General features: G+C 43.0%; 1 pseudogene; it reads right to left on the bottom strand.

The window, feature by feature from the left end:
* LOC127526389 (zinc finger protein 420-like) overlaps window positions 1-20,592 on the bottom strand; it is a 537,318-nt pseudogene that overhangs the window by 62,717 nt on the left and 454,009 nt on the right.

Raw genomic sequence — 20,592 nt, 5'->3', positions numbered from 1 at the left:
AGAGGTGCATGGTCGGAGATAACAATTGGGTCCTATTTGGAAGATTTAATCGTAGGCAAGAAATTATTATCTATAAAGAAATAATCAATTCTTGAGTAGCTATGATGCACTGGTGAGTAGAACGAATATGTTCTTGAGTTTGGGTTTAGAAACCTCCAGGGGTCTGATAAGTTGTGGTCAGTTACAAACTGTCTAATTGTCTTTGCAGTGTTAGATGTTGTCCCCCCTGTGACAGGAGTCCTATCTAAGAGTGGATTTAAAACACAAAGTCCCCAGCCATTATAATTTTATGACTGTTCATATTGGGAATGGATGCAAATAGATTTTGCATGATTTCCTTATCGACATTGGGTGCATAAACATTTATCAAAATCATTTTACAGTTAAATGAGTTGCCCATGACCATCACATATCTCCCTTCAGGATCCGATACTACATCTGATGCTACAAATGAGACTGTCCTGTGTATGAGAATTCTCACGCCTCTAGTTTTCTTTGTAAAGCTAGAATGGAACATTTGACCAGTCCAGTCTTTTTGCAGCCGCAACCAATCCTTGCTTAGTAAGTGGGTTTCCTGTAAAAATACTATTTTAGTGTTTAAGCCTGTTAGGCGAGAGCATACTTTCTTTCTCTTTAATTCGTCATTCAGGCCTTTAACATTCCAGTTCACAAAGTTAACTGTCCCATCATGGAGACATTGATTCTGAACTTTTTCATGTCATTTTATAGTCTTAACTGGTAGTGAGGCAGTTTTACTTTTAATTTCCAATTTCCCCACAAGTTATTGCCATTCAGCCTACTGTTGTGTTGTTATAAAGATAAGGATTAAAAGGACAGACTAGATATAGCCAGCTCTCTTCCACTCCCCCCCCCCCCCACCACCATTTTGCCTCCCCACCCCACGTGAGGCTAGACCCCACTTCACAATGTCCCGGTCCTCTGACATCCCGAGAGATTGAGTACGTCCAAAACAAAAGAAGCCCTCAACCCCAACCCCCCCCCCACCCACATTTGAGAATTGAAATGTAAAGATATCTATTGCAGCTAAAGCCTAAATACTATCTGCCAAAAATATAATCATTAACAGACTAAGCTTAAAATTTTATATTTTAAGATTGCTGAAGATTATGATAATAAAATAATGAACCCTGGGAATGGTGTTAAAAAGTGATCTAGTATAAGCCTAGTAAATCCTAATGCAATAATAGTAATAACAATAAACCAAGAGTATGATGTTAAACAGTCTCCTTTACGGTAGTAAAAAAAAAATTTTTTAAAAATTAAAAAAAAAAAAAAACACAAACCCTACTTTAATTACTTCCACACACACGTCTATAACTGTAACTAATACATAAACATAAAGCATCCAAGTAGAGAAAAGGATGTATTATAATACCCTTATCTTTACAAGTGGATCAGACAGCAGGTGATATCTCCTTGCCATGCCACGGCAGGATACGGCTCACTATTGTCTTTCAAAAGAGTGTCGGGATCACTTGATTCCTTTTCAGCTTCATCCTTGCTGGAAAATGCATAGTATTGGCCTTGAACATCAACTTTCAGTTTGGCAGGGTACAAGAAGCTGTATTTGATATCGGCTTTCTGTAACCATTGTTTAATGTTGTAGAAGGCTGCACGTTTAGCAGCTGTTGAAGGTGAGAAGTCAGGGAAAATACGAATGAGATTATTTTCAAATATAATCTCTTGCTTGTGTCTGAGAAGTGCCATCACATCAAGCTTACATCATAAATTGCTCAAAGCGAACAATAAAAGACCTAGGTTTAAAAGGTATTTGATCCGCGTATGAGATAAGCTGCAGCTATCTCGGTATCTGATTTAAAGTCATCTCCAATTATTTTAGAGAGTAATTCTACTGCAAATTTCACTGGGTTTGTACTTTCACGTTTCTCAGGTAGACCTTCGATTCTAATATATTATTCCTACAGCACCCATCTTCCAGGGCCGCAAGTCTGTCTCCGAGTTTTTTGCATTCGGAATTCGCAGCTGTAGCTTTTTCATCAGCATTAGATGCCAATTGTTCCACCATTTCAATTCGAGCCGTGAATGCCTGCTTAACGTGATCCAGCAGATCGGCAAGTTTTTTCAGTTTGGATCTATTGTCTTCAATGTGTTCCTCTAATTTTACCACTACAGTATTCCCTCGCTACTTCGCGGTTCACTTTTCGCGGATTTTTAAATACAAGTGATTGCCCGCCTATCGCGGAAGTTATGTTCCAGACCCATCAGCAACAGGAGAAAATCCGCGATATAGAAAGACCATATAAATAAACATTTTTATAGTTTAAGCTTTAAAATACCCATCCCACATGCTTTAAACATATGTAAACTTATAAAACACACTTTGTTAACACATATGATATGTGGATGTCGGGCTAAGGATATGAGCAACATCTCACTATTATAAAACATTTTAACTTCACGCAAGACAAGACAGTGAGACAGGAAAATAGGTGATGTACACCTAAAAGCCTGATTGTAAAGGCTTTTAAATTATTGACACGCAGAGCGACAAGCAGCACAAAGCCAGCACAAAGTCCACTTCTCCTTAGCATTCATTCAGCTCCACACTCCCTTGACAATGCGAAGTGGCAGGTGCGTGCTGCGCCTCCGGGGAGGGGGGTTTGAGCGAACGTGCGTTCAGCCCTCACACCCCCCCCCCCCCACTCCTCCTCCTCCTCCTTCCGAACACACAGAGCGACAAGCAGGCATTTTGGCAGAAGCAGCACAAAGTCCATTTCTGCTCTGCTCAGAGTTCAGCTGCCCCCTTCACAAAGCAAGTGCAGACACATCGACGTCTGATCGCTGCGTGCAGTGTGCAGTGTTGGTCTGCGGTGTTTAAGAATGTAGAAAGTGTTTAAGAGCATAGGAAGTGTTTATAAGAGCAAGGGAAAGGTTAACAAGAGAGTGAGAAAGGTTTATAAGAGTGTGGGAAGGGTTTATAAAGCCTTAAAATATGTATAAATAATAAAATAAATATAGGTCGCTACTTCGCGGATTTTCACCTATCGTGGGGGGCTCCGGAATGTAACCCCCGCGATAGGTGAGGGATTACTGTATACCTTTAAAGGTCGCATCAAAACGATTAAATAGACGCATTTCCAAGTTTTTGTTATCCTGACGCAGCTCCTGTTGCAGTTTCTCGTTTGTCTTAAGCAAGTCACTTCTTTCCTTCTTCATATTTCTCTGAATGTCTTTCTTAAGCTCACTTACGGCCGTAGCCGTGGCCAATGTTATGATCATTTCCTTCAGTTCGGACACATCGTTTTGGCTTTTGTGCTCCGCGGGTGGAATTGCAGCCCCTGTTACAGCCGATGCTTTGGGCTCACGAGGAGTAGAAGACAGCACATACTGCAAACCCTTTTCTAGTTTCGAGTGATCTTCTGAAATCGGCGATCCATCAAGACCTGCATTACTTGCACCCTCGCTCCCATTTTCGCTCTCAACTGGAGACGATGCAGTGGAGCAGGGTCCTAGGAAGTCTGAGCATTCGTCTGCCTGTTCCAGGTCAGTCTCCGAGAGACTGTACCTCGCACTTGGGCTTGATGTCTGTCTAGATTTTGATGTAGCTTTAAGTTTCCTTTCAGGTTCTTTCTGACCTCCCTTCTTGCTACTCATGTTTATATACTGTAGTGGAAGCTCCTCGGGTCGGGTAAATACAGGATACTTCAAAATAATAAAATACGTGAGAAAATAAAGCCGCTGCTAACAGAGCTCCGCTTCAGATGTCCATCTCCTGTAACATACGAGACCATCTCCTCCTAAAATGCATTCAATGGATTTAATCTCTTCAGCTTAAACAGGGGAAAACGGGAAAAAAAAACACATTATTAAAATTTCCAAGCAGCAGTTAGTAATGTTATCTATATCTGTACTATCACTATATTTTTGCTCCACCTGGAACATGGAGGCTGACAAATCTCATCTGTGCAGTCCAAGAGCTCACATCTCGCTCAGTTTAGCACCAGAGACACAGCAACGAGTGCACATGAAATGAATTCTCAACTCTGCACAAGATGGTCATTTACCTTCTCTCTGATTTGCGGTATATCGAGCTTGTGGACTGGATAAGAAAAACACGTCTGTATTTAAAGGCTTATTCAGATGCTTCAAGATTGTCAATATTACTGTATGCCGAGTGAGAATATTATTTGGAGGTATTAGCAATGGTCAGGCCTTTAATATGCTCTTCAATAGCCAGTGAAACACAAGGTGGATCTCAAAAAGAGTGTTTAGCATTATAAATCCCTTAAGTTTAGCAAAGGTTTGTTTAATGAAATCCGCATGAAAATGCTGTCGAGGGGAGAAATAGCTAAAGTGTAATGCAGCGGTGGTCAGACAACGAGGACAAGAATACAAATACATCAATTGAGTTTAGATCCATAATAAATCTGGCAAGCACCTGTGAAAAGGGAGGAAAACGCTGATTAATCAGGGAAGGTGATTCATTCAGCAGGGAGTTAAAAAATGCATTTGCACCCATACTGATGATTATTTGGAATATAGACAAAGAAAGGAAAGGATGAATATAATGTGTTATTCTATTGAGGTGGGACATAGACTGCAACACAGGCCAGTTTTCTTCAAGCAATCTCCATCAACACAAAACAAAACCTGCCTTCTAAAAGAACCTTCAGCGGTACAGCACAGTGAACTCGGCCCAAAACTCCATGTTATTTTACTAGTGGCCGAGAAGGACACTACCACACACTAACATGTGGAGGGAGCTCAATAAATGTCTTTAACCAAAGGAAACGAATCTTAAAAACAGGCTGTATCAGCCTAGCTCAAAGATAATAAATCAGCAACACTTGAATGCTTGCAAGTAGAAGAGAAGACACTGATATTAGACAGGAGAGAGGAAAACAAAGAACAGCAATAAAGGAGAAGTGTAAATGAAATACGTTACAAGGTGCCAAACGAGTTAACCCAGAAGCCCCACCAGTAGTCATGTATAATGTAGACTGTAGTTCCAGAACCCCACCACTAACCCATATATGCAAAAAACTAAATCGAGGTCTCTCAAATAAAAACACAGGAAAAAATCAACAGGTTATGATTATGAGTGGGCAAACATGGAGAGAGCTCAGTAAACAATCCCATCCTCACCTCAACATTCACAATACAAGAGTCAATGTGGTGAAAATATGAAAAAAACATATCTGAAGATAAATATGACATGCAAGAAAATATTAAACAATTGTGGGTCGAGAGTATGTGGAGCATGAAAGGTCCTGACCTCTCACAACCGGCAATGACTCTCTAATCACATGTGTATGTACACACACAAAATACACACATGGAAAAAAAGGAAAAAGTAGCCATTATGAATCAATATCCAGGAAAATGTCCAAGCAGTACTGGTATATCATACATAAAACAGTCAAAGCGGCCAAACACCAGCGACATGAAGGAGTCAAGGACACTGAGCGCCTGTTGAGGGTCAGTGAAATGCCGCTGCACCCCTGGGAAGGAAGTCTGAAGCATTGTCAGACAAATCAGGAAAGCATAAAGATCCATTTGTGGAGCCTTTTTGATCATCAGAGTTATCAGCCGCCATGCCATCCTCAAACTCCTCTGGGCTTTCTTCACTGGCCCTGAATGCAAAGAACCAGGGTGTGTCTTCCGATCAGAACAATTAATTTGTCACATCAAAAAGCACAAAAGGTATGTTGATGCTCTGATGAGACATTTTTTTAGATTAATTGCAGGATAGTGGCATGGAGTGCTCTTACAGCACAGCCATTATTCAAATGAGCATCATGCGGACTTCTAAATGCAAAATATATACAAAAATAACTTATTTAAATCACTTAAGCAATACAGAATAATGAACAAAGTGAAGAATTAATGCACTGACACACAGGAGAACCAGTAATCTAGGAGAAACCCGAGATCTGAGCCATTACTCGTATTAGTGTCTGCTCTGGATGAGGAGTGGCAGGTGAAACCAGGACTGGTCAGCTTTATCACACACCAGTCTCACTTATACAGCCCTTTATAATATTCATGGTTATGCACTGTGCTAACTGAAATTAAATGTGTTGCGTTTTACTGTGTATTAAATTTAATATGAGTTCATGTATGTAAAAGAAGTCTTATTTAATTATTCATTCTGTGGGTTTTTATTAATTAATTGCAGGCATCTGCCACCGTTTTGATTTATTTAATTCACATCAGCAGATGTTCCTACTAGGGGTGGGTGTTATGACCAAAATTCTATATCACGGTATTTTTCTAAATTATCCCGGTTTCACAGTATTCGACAGTATTTTTTTCCCCATGCATGAGTGGATGTTAACCACATTTTCCACTGCAATTACTGGCTACGAATAACCTATTCCACTGTCAAGAGTATTGTACATTGTACAAAAAAACATTTTAATGTGCACACAAGTATTAACACAGGTTTGCATTGCCCCATAAAGTGATAGTTTTCAAGGGGGTGGCACTAATGGAGAAGGTATCACATTGCATGACAGATGCAGTCAAAATATAGAACCTTTTCAATGAATAAATTTTGCAAAAACTTAAACTATAATTTTGACAACATATTTTCAACCATACAAAGAGGCATTAAGACTTCGTAAAATATCCAGAAGTGCTTGTCAAAAGTTGTATTGCACCGAATATGTCTTAGAAAAGGAATAAATAGTAAATTTTTTTGTAAACCAACTACACTTTCTGTTAATGTTAACAATCTCTGTCCACTGACACGTTAAAGTGACTTTTTAAACAACTTTATCATCATTAAACTGCATAATATTTAAACTAATAAATAATAACAATAAAATAAATAATAGTATTATTACTGATAGTTGCACTATTACTTCAAGACTTCAAGCCCAGGTGCATTACACAGTATTCACCAAATTAAAATAAAATAAAACAAGTGCAAGTTGGTGATGAATTCTTTACCAACTGAACCATCATTTAGGCAAACTGCATTAATATGGACCTTGCTTCAAGCTATATGTCGAGAATAAAGTCGACATTTCCACTTTATTCTCATAGTTTACTTCATAATTAAAGTAGAATGGCGTAAACTAAACTTCTTCCTAAAATCAAAGTTTAATTTACTAGATTTTGTCAAACCCTGTCATAAATTAATGCAGCACATTAAATACTTTGTGTTGCGTTCCCCGACCCAGTTGTTAATCACTACGCTTCTTAAACTGACTTTCTCCGCACTAAGAGGAGACAGCGATCACCATCCAGAATCCACTCACTTCATGATATTCCTGCTTTCTGAAAATTTAGAATGCTAAGAAATACTTGATATCATTTTCATGATGCAATGCATTAAAGCAGGTATTACACATGCACGGTAGTGAGGCGGTAGTGCTGCTCCCTCTCAGTAAGGGGTTGCAACATCACATCAAGATAACTGTTTAAGATTGTCAAGAGGAGATAATAAAGTGAGAGGAAAAAAAAGGCTGGGAAATTATAACAAAGGGCGATAAAAGTAAATCTGGGAGAGCAAATACAGGTATTTAAAAGAACATCTTAGCTTATTTAGTGCTTTCAATATTTTTCAAATATTACTTGCCCTTTCATTCTGATTATGTAATTTCAAGTTGTTTATATTGTGTTGTTTATTAATTACCCAAAAATCTTTGTATTTTGTGGGTGAGACCCTAAGAGGTGAGGTTACACCAATATCACTCCTCAAGGACCACCCCCAGCATATATATTTGATATCAGAGAGGTGGCCCTTCAGTTATTTACTGACATTTGATGAGTGCTTTATTATAACTACTTAAACCAACAATCCATTTTGGGCCTGTGCATGCTGAAGCCTCCTGACGAGTTTGGGGTCAGGCTGCCTGGATTGAGACCTATCTAAAGATTGGCTAGTGAAGGTCCTAAGGCCTCATTTATAAAGCTTGCATACACATAAAATTGGACTCGAAACATGTGTATGCAACCTCCCATACAAACATTATGATTTACTAAAGAAACTTGACAGGGGAACAAATGTATTTACAGTAACTCTGACCCTTACATACAGAACATTTTAGAGAAACTGGGAAATGACGACACCCTTGATCAAGAAGGAAAAGGCAGCCAAACTAGCTAAATGACGACTTGCAAGAATAATTCAATTCACCAAGCTGTTGTTATAATGTGCGCTGATGTGACAAACATGACACCTCCAAAATTAGAGCTATGATGTACAAACTGTATTTTAGTTCCCTTAAAGAGAGCCAATGATATATACAGTATTTGAACTGAAGAAATTCTACTTTGTCATTACTTTATATCTGCTAGTTGATGTCACTTCTCAGGGAATTGGCCGACAGCTCAACAGTATCTCAGCCAAGCTTCACTCCATTATGCCTACTGTGCTAGAAGCCATTAACTGACTGCTGATGCACTACATGTGCTTTTTGAACAGTATGGGTGTACACACATAACACATGACATGTTTTTGCCAACACAAAAAGTCATTCTGTAGCCATGTCCAGCTCTCCTAACACAACTGGAACACTTTACTGCACTCATATTGCAAAAAGGGCACCTAGCAATATCAAAGCTGCTTTTGTTAACCGTACGCAGTGACATTCCATTAATACACAAGTCATCCAAGATGTGGCTAACAAATGTCACGTCTCCACGGCCTCACTCAAACCACGATTCATTTATTTTGAGACAAAGTAGCTTTGATAGATGTGATGATGCTTTACATGGTGAAGTATCTGTTGGTAAAGTAACCTGCTGAACCCTCAGTGTTTCATATGACCTGACCTATTCATTATAACAGCAATCATGTCATTACATTTGCCAGGTGACAGTGGCTTCCTGCACAGACAGTTCTGCCTTACACCATTCCCGAACCCCAGAGCACAGAGAACACTGTAACTACATGTGTGACCTTTCACTCTCAAATGAAGAGCAAAGCCAGATATTCTTGAATGCAAGTACTGGGGTCTTAAAGGTTGAGGAGGAATAGGCAGATCTACCAGCCCATGAAGTTCTACAGCATCATGATTGCATACAGAGGTGACAGATCAGCAGACTCCATATGTGAATGTTTCAGGGTGGCAGTTAAAGGAGTGATCACATATACATATTTAAAAAGTGACTATGATTTACAAAAATTACATTTTGTAGTAATGTGCATACATCCGGATTTATAAATCTTATAAATATTTTTTTCTGGACGTACACATTTTCCTGTTTTTTTTTTTTGTGCGCATATATTCATGCTCAATTCTGTGGAAAGTTTTAAAAATGTCACCCCTGGTCTGATGTGTGGATCTTTTGAAGGCCTGAATCCCCATGTCACCATGTGTGTGTCCCCATTTCACAGTGGTTTGGAGGTAAAAGATCACTGCACACCATTGCTATCACCTCATGGTAGAATCACAGCTTAGGGCTTTTTTGCTTCTGCAGGACCAGGACAGGATGCCATCATCAATGTAGCACTGAATTAAAAATTGTTATAAAGAAATCTGATAGGAGATGTCATGATAGTGAAAGATTGAGAGAAGTTAGGTAACGAAAAAGACAATCAGCTGACACAAAAGAAGAAATCTACAAGAGAAAGGCATAAACAGAAGAAAGCTGGTGTTCCAAACTGGCCAATCAGAAGAGCTTAGGATTCATCGGCTTTACCTGAAGTCACCTGATCATGGAAGGAATCCCTGAGACATCAAGGAATTGAAAACTTTTGAAACATTGAATAGACAAGAAATTGAACCCTGAGTAGCAGCTGAAGGAAATGTTTGGTGAAGGTCATTGAAGCTAAAGGGGGATCAGAAAGTTTCTAAAGACAGGGGGTCACAAACTGGACTGTTGTCATGTTTAAACAATGTATTCAGGAATGACAAGGATCTAATTGTTTATTAGTTTAAGACGACTGTGCTTGTCTGTTTTATGGACTTAACAGAAGATCAGACCACAGAATTATGAGGAATTATTGCAGAAATAAAAGGAATTCAAAAGGGTTCACAAACTTTTTTTTTTTACCAAAGACAGGCTTAGAGTGTTTGCATAATATTACAAACAATAACGGAAGAAGTGCAGACTCCTAAACCCTGTAAAATGTAGTGAAATTGCTGTGTTTAATATAGTTTGAACGTTTGTCTAAGTTTCTTTTAAAAAAAGCACAAGACAGCACTTTCAGGCCCATAACCCTGACCATAAAATGTACACCGATTTTTATTTTCAACTTACTTGTTTCAGATGACTTCTTAGGTGATGGCTGACCTTCCTCAGTTCTAGGAGATGAAATCTCTTCAGTAGTCTTTCTGTCAGACTGTAATGATTCATATTTTACATTGATAGAAGAAGAGTGTCTGCTTTGAGAAGAGACGAACCCGGTCACTGCTCCATCTTGATGTCCATAATGAAGGTCATCTTCCTCGACACTCTCCAAACTTCTATAGTTGTGTATCTCTGTGCTGACACACTTCTCTTCATCCTGCTCTTTAATTTTCACTGACACCAGTTCACGGTCCTGTTTCTTAATGTCCAGACTCTCCTGTTTGGGGTGGGCACTCTCCCACTCACAGTCCTCCTCCTTAACATTTATGATCCTTAATTTTATGATATTCATGTCAGCCTCACACGTCTCCTCTTTCACATCCATTTAAACGTTACAGTAAATGGCAGAGTTTTATCTCTCTGTGGAAAAAAACAGGAATCAATTCCATTAAAACTGCATCATTCAGATCTAAAGACATTTGATTTTTATAACATCCTGTTAGTTAAAGCTGACGTCAAGTCAGACAGTTCATAGCAATCAGACAGTAACTCATCACTTTCCTGTCACACTAGCTGTAAAATGAGTTTGGGAATGAAAGGAGGGTCCAACAGGCTAGAAGAAGAAGGAGGCCATCTTGCACAGTTGTGTGTCAACAATATTCACTACTTTGATTGAACATTCAATACTGTTAGGGTCCCGGAATTTTGTTAATAGTTAATTTTAAGGAAGGTTTATACAAGTTAGGCCTCAGGATTATGTTATAAAACAGGGGCATATAAAGGAGGAACTTAAAATCGCTGATCAACTTCTCGAATGTGAAACTGTCCCAAGCTTACAAAATCCAAAACAATTATTTAACTCACAACCTTCATTGAAATAATTAGTAAGATGGAGGCAGTTGGCGGTGTGTCCCTGCAAAGACGGCTGCCTAATGTGAGACACCCAAAGTCTGACTTCAAGTAGCCTGCGACTCACTAAGATAAATTGCTGTTAGGAGACCCAGGTTCACTTCCCAGGTCCTCCCTGCGTGGAGTTTGCATGTTCTCCCTGTGTCTGCGTGGGTTTCCTCCCACAGTCCAAAGACATGCAGGTTAGGTGGATTGGCGATTCTAAATTGGCCCTAGTGTGTGCTTGGTGTGTGGGTGTGTTTGTGTGTGTCCTGCGGTGGGTTGGCACCCTGCCCGGGATTGGTTCCTACCTTGTGCCCTGTGTTGGCTGGGAGTGGCTCCAGCAGACCACCGTGACCCTGTGTTCAGATTCAGTGGGTTGGAAAATGGATGGATTGATGGATTTTGTTTTCAGTCTTAGGAGCAGACTGTGTGTGCAGGAGAGCTGACAACCAGTGAATGTTTCTGTGAAGTAGAAGGCATAGAGTTAAATGAAGAGGAATAAGAAACTGCAGGATTTGAACCTAACAAAAATAAGAGATGCTCCTCTTTCTGGTTCGTGTTTCAGACAGCAAAACAAACGGGGAAAAATTAAAATAAAATAAAGGGTGAAGATTGCTGCTGAAGAGCTACAGCTGTTAACCCTTTGAACACTGCGGGCGTCATCAACAGCATGCTATTGGCTGTTAGAAACAGGGCTGAGCACAACTCTGCTGAATGGTCGGCACACAATCGCTAAATGTGACAATTGTTTAAATTAATGTGGTCAGGTGATGAGATCAGCGACTGTGGTTGGCAAATCTGACATGCTCCAGGACAAAAACATTCTTCAAAACAAACTGTCATTTTCAATAACTTTGAAACAAGTTTCAAGTTTATCAGCTTCATCTTGTTTAAGTACACTCTGCACACATCACAAATATTTTACTATTTAACACATTAATAAATTCCTATTAAACAGCAGCACCACCCAGTATTGTGAGATTGGCACTGTGGAGGCCTTGTGTGCCTCAGTCATTCTTAACGGTCCACCACGACGGACCAGTTTGTTATGGGTAACCCTAAAGGGGGTGGTCCAGAGTAAAAGCGGTTCAGTATTGGCCTTAATGAATATACTAATTAAATGAAAATGGATCTTGGCCAGAAGAAGGATGCCAGTTTTGACAGTAGTGTTCACCTAAGAGTGGCACATGCTGTCACCCACACAGCCTGGTTGGGTCTGTATGATAAAGTCACATGTATAAGTAGCCAAATGGACCTTAACTTCCACTTCACCACCGTGGTCCAGTGCAAAACAAACACAAACAGAAGTTATTGGAGTATAGGAAGAAAACCAGAGTACCTGTACAGGGCAGGAGCCAGCTATAGACCATCATAGGGTACACTCACATTCAAGTCCACAACCACACAAAGACAAGTTAGATTTGCCAGGCCACTAAACCTGAGCATCTTTAGAAAAGTAATGAAATTTAGAATAAAAGAGTAGACATGGAAACTGCATAGAGACTTAAAAAACAGGCTGAGATTCAAATTCATTCTGACAGAACTGTAAGGCAGTAACACAAACCACAAATCTCTATTAACTTGTCTAATACTCACTAACAGACATTACTGGTTTGGCTTTAGCACTGAAACATGGGAGTTTGTCATATTTGACACAAGTTAAATGGGAAAAAGACACACATTTAAGTGTCTATTCAAGCAATGCATGTAAATATCGGCAATGGGTCAAGCAGGTTTGAGGCCGTGTGTGTAAATACAGATACTGTTGTTCTCGGCTTGTATTCTCTAAGACTCTTCTCCACGGTCATGGACTCCAATTCGTTTTTCACTTTTACTAATCTGACTCCTCGCTATTCTTTCAATGGCCGGCCGGTCACCACCTCCGCGACTGTCTTTGAACTGGACACAACGGTGGGACAAAAGAGAAACAAAGGCAGAAATCAAAGCGCCGTACGTGTGGAATGGCCGTCTCCTCAATGTCTGCGATTCGAGAAGGAATTGACAAAAGGAACACACGGTGATGAATGAACAGGCGCCAGCGGTGTGACTGGGTGCTACGATTTAAAATTTAGGAGTCAGCCACGTTACGTGAACCGCAGATACCAATGAACAGAAACAACACGCGGGTGGCCAAAGGAGGATTCAGTCAAGCAAAGTTCGGGGGGGGGGGGGGGGTGGCTTACGAACGCGCCGCGCGGCGATTCTCAAAATACAGAGCACTTACTGACTGCCTATTGGCGATGAGATTGTTTCTGAACTCGTTCACTCAGCAACAGTCTTGAGTCCGTAATGTTTCACAAAGCGAGACAGTGGTAGCGTCGCTACAGTAGCTGTCGCGTTGGATGACGTCATCCTGCGGCCGCCATTGGATCACGTGACTGTTAAGCGAGCCCAATCATAGACATATATAGATAGACGCCGCATTCGCTGTTGTTGCCCAGTCGACACGATACGTCACCGCATCCGCCATATTGCGAGTGGCAAAAGTGCCATTTAAACTAATACAGGTAGACGTGGAAACCGGGTTTTCTGATGAAAAAACAATAACATTTAAAACGGTATCGTTTACATACAACAGATTTTGGCGAACCGTTTAAATGCAATTATTTATATCCATTTATACACTAATAATGGCAATTATTAAATAATAATAATTATTATTATTATTATTATTATTATTATTATTATTAAATAATTCCTCCCATATAAGTAACATTTCTCGGAATGCCTTCTTCCATCTCTGAAACATTTCTAGACTTCGTCCTGTTCTTACGCAACACAGTACTGAAGTATTGGTTAATGCCCAAGTCACCTCACGTATAGATTACAGTAATGCTATTCTATCTGGCATCCCACAAAAACGTATCCATCGCTTACAACTTCTTCAAAATTCTGCTGCCAGGATAATAACCTGCTGTTCTAAATCCACTGAACATATTACACCTCTTCTCTCTCAACTTCACTGGCTCCCTGTTATCTACAGAATACAATACTAAATACTGCTCTGAACATTTACAGCTCCCCGCTACCTCACTAATCTCCTCCATACTTACACTCCTCTCGCTCACTCAGATCCTGTAATTTCAGAGTATTCAGTCTGGCAATATGGTGCAGCCTTTGTTTGTGGATGACAGAGCCAACTAAAGACATGAGCATAAAATGATGGCTGTCAATTTCAAACTGTGTTTCCTCCATGTGCTCCTTGAGAAACAAACTGACTGATCAAAGATACACTGACAGCTTGTCCTAATGTCGACTGTCAGATAACACGCTCAGCTACTTTGACCACCTTGACTGCACCCTCAGAAGGAATCATCAAACCTCCTTTGTTTTTTAATGTCGGCGAGTGGTAGCGTTGATCATATGATGCCAGTACAACATCTGTTACCAAACTAGCACGGCACGCATCACAGGACAGCTTTCTCAAAATCCCGTCTAAGGGCTACCTGACCTCCCACTGCTTCCTGAGGTGGATTTCATTGGGAACCCTTCAGAGTTTGAGAAATGTTAACAGCTAACAACAATCTACATAGTTAGTGACTAAATATATTTAGCCAAAACGTTGTTTGGAGGCTCACTTGAGCACATAAATGCATAGCTTTTCTAGTTTAGCCTGGCGTAGCTAAAGTTAAGATTATAAAACGGGATTTTCTAATGGCCAATATAACCAAAACAATTGTTCAACCTTACCTATGAAATGTAATCTCTGTGATCTGGTTTGGAGCGTACAGTAGTTTGTACAATACCAAGCAGCACATGCATGAGGCATCTTTATCCATTACTTCACTCCACAGCAGTGCCACTCACAATATGGTGGCGACGTTGACGTACGATGCTGCTGGTCATGTGACATCTAGTAATTTGATGTCTATGCTTTTATCTACACTTGTTTAAGTGAAAGGCACTGTAAAACAGGTCCAGTTCAGATTTGACACACTCTCCAGACATTCTGTGTATGAAAGTCATCTTCTCTTAATAAATTTCTCTCTTCTTCTTTTTGCTTGTTTTAGTCTTGTTCTTCTTCTGACGATGTTTAGAAAATGCTGTATAAATAGTGTGCCTTGCCTTTTTGACTGGTGGGCCCTCACGCGACCCCGGTGGTCTCTTGCATTTTGTCTTTCTCATTACCATCAAGCCCGCTCCCTCCTGCTTTTCTCGCCCGCCACCAGCCGCACTTGATATAGCCCCAGTGATCACATCTTTTATAATATTTTTAGCAGCAGATTTGATATGTGGTTTTGCAATGTCAAAGCCTTTTTTCAGGAGAGGTAAAGCTCTTCTTAAGAACCCCCAAAATATACCTCCAATACCCCCACCATACATTACAGGGGATCCAGAGAATCCCGGTAACCTGTTACCCGCTTGGGTCTTGTAATATTAGATGTAAGGTGTCAGGTCCTGGTAAGACCTCATTGCTTCAGTCGTGCATACAATGCCTGACGGGTCTGAAATGCAACTTCACTATCACCTTACCAAACTGAAATGTTCTGGTCCGTCTTTATTTCAATAGTCACTGTGTCAAAATGATTCTTGCTGACTGGGGCATAATGAGGTTTGTCGTATGTGATGGGAGTAATTTTATTCGCTTGATCCTCTATATCAGGGGTCCTCAGTCACGGTCCTGGAGGGCCACAGTGGCTACAGGTTTTTGTTCCAACCCAGTTGCTTAATAAGAAGCACTTATTGCTCAAGTAACACTTCTGCTTCACTTTAGTTGTCTCACTCGTTAGGATTTTGAACCCTCATTGCTTATTTTAGTCTTAAACAGCTGTATTCTCAGTTTGTAATTGTTCCGTATTAGCAATAACATGCAAATAACAAAAGACAAAAGCATTTCTCCATTTATCTTGTTTCCATTTACACCTCTGTGTATTTATCATGCACTATTGGGTTTAATTAAATACTTGGAAGGAAAGTGAGGATAAAAAAGTGAAGGACTGAGAATTACTTATCCATTTTAGCCTTCAAATCATTTGGATGATATCCTTAGAAAGGGGAAGAAAATCCGGGATATGAGAATGAGCTGACATAGCAGAGTTAAAGCACTAACAAGCCATGAAATTAAATTATTGGCAAGTGTGACAGATTGAGGTCACTGTCATCCTCTTGAACCCTCTGACTCGACTCCAGACACCAGGTAAAAGTCCAAATACTACTTTTATTTGAACAGTAACGTGCACAAAGCACCCTCCACTCCACAATACTCATACATTAATCAATACAATAAGCAATCCTCCACACTCCCAGACACTTCGCCAACTTTCCTCCCAGCTCAGCTCCGTGTACTGGTTTCCCGGAATCCATTATATAGTCCCTGACCCGGAAGGGTTTCTCTCTTCTGTCCATGTGATCATGAACACTTCCGGGTCGGATAAAAAGATCCTTTCTTCAACCCGGAAGCATGTCGTTTCTTCTTGTCATATGATCATGATGCACTTCCGGGTTATAGGGCACGTAAGAGTCCGATATCCCCCTTACAGTGACTCCTGGTGGTCCCCAGGGTACCCAGCAAGGCTGCGCAAATAAACTACAAAGTCCATGAGGCCCTGCTGGAATTCAGGGAATGTCCATGTTGTCATGAGGGCTCCATCTGGCAGCCTGGGGGTGAGGGCCGGAATATTCAGCCGGCCACCCACCACACAAGTATTGCTTTCTAATTAAGCAACTGGGTTAGAACAAAAACCTGCAGCCACTGCAGCCCTGCAGGACTGTGATTGAGGACCCCTGCTCTATATGAACACACCTCAAAAGGGTCATGTAGCTGTCGCTGACTCCGATGAGATATCATGTCCCCGTACACGTACAACATGTAAAAGCCAGCCCTGACGTCAGCGGGGAAAGGAGCCTTGTAAGTTAACCCCCGAGTCTGATCAGGATGTGCTCCTAATATTCGACCCAGCTGTCCTTTAAAGTGTATAGTTTCATCCTTTTTGCCCGGTACCATGAAGACTCTTCTTTCCACAGCATTATAACTGAATTTCACAGGATTCTCAGAAGGGACAGTTCCTGTTGCAACATCTGTCACCACCTATGGGAGGGGCCAAGGAGGTCGGATGCAGTGTGAGTTGGGTGGTGGCCGAAGGTGGGGACCTTGGTGGTCCGATCCTCGGCTACAGAAGCTGGCTCTTGGGACGTGGAATGTCACCTCTCTGAAGGGGAAGGAGCCTGAGCTAGTGCGCGAAGTTGAGAGGTTCCGGCTAGATATAGTCGGACTCACCTCGACACACAGCTTGGACTCTGGAACCAATCTCCTTGAGAGGGGCTGGACTCTGTACCACTCTGGAGTTGCCCCCGGTGAGAGGCGCCGAGCGGGTGTGGGTATACTTATTGCCCCCCAACTTGGAGCCTTTACATTGGGGTTTACCCCGGTGGACGAGAGGGTAGCCTCCCTTCGCCTTCGGGTGGGGGGATGGGTCCTAACTGTTTGTGCGTATGCACCAAACAGCAGTTCAGAGTACCCACCCTTTTTGGAGTCCCTGGAGGGGGTGCTAGAGGGCATACCTTCTGGGGACTCCCTCGTTCTGCTGGGAGACTTCAATGCTCATGTGGGCAATGACAGTGAGACCTGGAAGGGCGTGATTGGGAGGAATGGCCCCCCCGATCTGAACCTGAGTGGTGTTTTGTTATTGGACTTCAGTGCTCGTCACGGATTGTCCATAACGAACACCATGTTCAAGCATAGGGGTGTTCATATGTGCACTTGGCACCAGAACACCCTAGGCCTCAGTTCGATGATCGACTTTGTGGTCGTGTCGTCGGACTTGCGGCCACATGTCTTGGACACTCGGGTGAAGAGAGGGGCGGAGCTGTCAACTGATCACCACCTGATGGTGAGCTGGCTTCAATGGTGGAGGAGGATGCCGGTCAGGCGTGGTAGGCTCAAACGTGTTGTGAGGGTCTGCTGGGAATGTCTGGCATAGCCCCCTGTCAGCAGTAGCTTCAACTCCCACCACCAGCAGAACTTCGAGGTGGGGGACATTGAGTCCGAATGGGCCATGTTCCATGCCTCTATTGTTGAGGCAGCTGACCGGAGCTGTGGCTGTAAGGTGGTCGGTGCCTGTCGTGGCAGCAATCCCCGAACCCGTTGGTGGACACCGGAGGTGAAGGATGCCGTCAAGCTGAAGAAGGAGTCCTACCGGTCCCTTTTGTCCTGTGGGACCCTGGAGGCAGCTGATAGGTACCGGCAGGCCAAGCGGAATGCGGCTTTGGTGGTTGCTGAGGCAAAAACTCGGGCGTGGGAGGAGTTTGGGGAGGCCATGGAGGACGACTTTCGGACGGCTTCGAGGAGATTCTGGTCCACCGTCCGGCATCTCAAGAGGGGGAAGCAGTGCAGTGTCAACACTGTGTATGGTGGGGATGGTGCGCTGCTGACCTCGACTCGGGACGTTGTGGGTGGTGGGGGGGGGGAGTACTTTGAAGACCTCCTCAATCCCACTAACATGTCTTCCAATGAGGAAGCAGAGCCTGGAGACTCAGAGGTGGGCTCCCCCATCTCTGGGACTGAGGTCACCGAGGTGGTCAAAAAACTCCTTGGTGGCAGGGCCCCGGGGTGGATGAGATACGCCCGGAGTTCCTCAAGGCTCTGGATGTTGTAGGACTGTCTTGGTTGACACGCCTCTGCAACATCGCATGGACATCAGGGACAGTGCCTCTGGATTGGCAGACCGGGGTGGTGGTCCCCCTCTTTAAGAAGGGGGATCGGAGGGTGTGTTCCAACTACAGAGGGATCACACTCCTCAGCCTCCCTGGAAAAGTCTATTCAGAGGTCCTGGAGAGGAGGGTCCGTCGGATAGTCTAGCCTCGGATTCAGGAGGAACAGTGTGGTTTTCGTCCTGGTCGCAGAACAGTGGACCAGCTCTATACCCTTAGCAGGGTCCTGGAGGGTGCATGGGAGTTTGCCCAACCAGTCTACATGTGTTTTGTGGACTTGGAAAAGGCATTCAACCGTGTCCCTCAGGGAATCCTGTGGGGGGTACTCCGAGAGTATGGGGTACCGGCCCCCTTGATAAGGGCTGTTCGGTCCCTGTACGATCGTTGCCAGATCCTGGTCCACATTGCCGGCAGTAAGTCGAACCCGTTTCCAGTGAGAGTTGGACTCCTCCAGGGCTGCCCTTTGTCACCGATTCTGTTCATAACTTTTATGGACAGAATTTCTAGGCGCAGCCAGGGCATTGAGGGGGTCCGGTTTGGTGGGCTCAGGATTGGGTCACTGCTTTTTGCAGATGATGTTGTCCTGTTTGCTTCATCAGGCCGTGATCTTCAGCTCTCTCTGGATCGGTTCACAGCCGAGTGTGAAGCGGCTGGGATGAGAATCAGCACCTCCAAATCCGAGACCATGGTCCTCAGCCGGAAAAGGGTGGAGTGCCCTCTCAGGGTTGGTAGCGAGATCCTGCCCCAAGAGGTAAGAATGGAGCATGAGATCGACAGGCGGATCGGTGCGGCATCTGCAGTAATGCGGGCTCTGCATCGGTCTGTCGTGGTGAAAAAGGAGCTGAGCCGCAAGGCGAAGCTCTCAATTTACCTGTCGATCTATGTTCCTACCCTCACCTATGGTCATGAGCTATGGGTAGTGACCGAAAGAACGAGATTGCGAATACAAGCGGCTGAAATGAGTTTCCTCCGCAGGGTGTCCTGGCTTTCCCTTAAAGATAGGGTGAGAAGCTCAGTCATCCGGGAGGGGCTCAGAGTAGAGCCGCTGCTCCTCCGCATCGAGAGGAGTCAGATGAGGTGGCTTGGGCAACTGATCAGGATGCCTCCTGGACGCCTCCTTGGTGAGGTGTTCCGGGCACGTCTAACCGGGAGGAGGCCCCGGGGAAGACCCAGGACACGTTGGAGGGACTATGTCTCTCGACTAGCCTGGGAACGCCTTGGGATTCTCCTGGAAGAGCTAGAAGAAGTGGCCGGGGAGAGGGAAGTCTGGGCATCTCTGCTCAAGCTGCTGCCCCCGCTACCCAACCTCGGATAAGCGGGAGACAATGGATGGATGGATGGATGGATGGGACTGGACTGTGTGTCTGCCTGGGGATCTCAGTTGCAAACCGGGATCCCAAGTTGTTTTGCCATGTAGTGGGTGCGGCACCGTACTGTACCAGTGCATGCTCCCCAACTTGACTTGACTTGACTTGACTTGAGCTGAAACGCAGAATTCGTTATCCGGTTTGTCTATGGTATTCCATGTATGTGGGTACTGTATTTCTGCTAGACTGACTTCGCAAGAACCTTCTAATTCTATAGGTTTAGCAAGCTTTGTCGTGAAATTGGGAATTGTGTTGTTAGGGAACATGTCTGAGGAAGCATTGCTAGGCAGAATCACAAAGAAACTTTTTTGTGCTCCATCGTATACTGTTAGAGAATGATGAGCCGATTATGGGCGTTCTGGATTTTATTGAACATCTTGGGCATGGATCTCTGGTTTTCAGCTATTAAATTTTTCTGGCCATCCGGGCCATTTGACTTAAATGAATCGTTTTTTAT

Source organism: Erpetoichthys calabaricus (genome assembly GCF_900747795.2).
Source record: "Erpetoichthys calabaricus chromosome 1 unlocalized genomic scaffold, fErpCal1.3 SUPER_1_unloc_24, whole genome shotgun sequence".
NCBI lineage: Eukaryota > Metazoa > Chordata > Cladistia > Polypteriformes > Polypteridae > Erpetoichthys > Erpetoichthys calabaricus.
The sequence above is the reverse complement of the archived record's forward strand: the minus strand, read 5'-3'. Positions and strand labels throughout refer to the sequence as shown.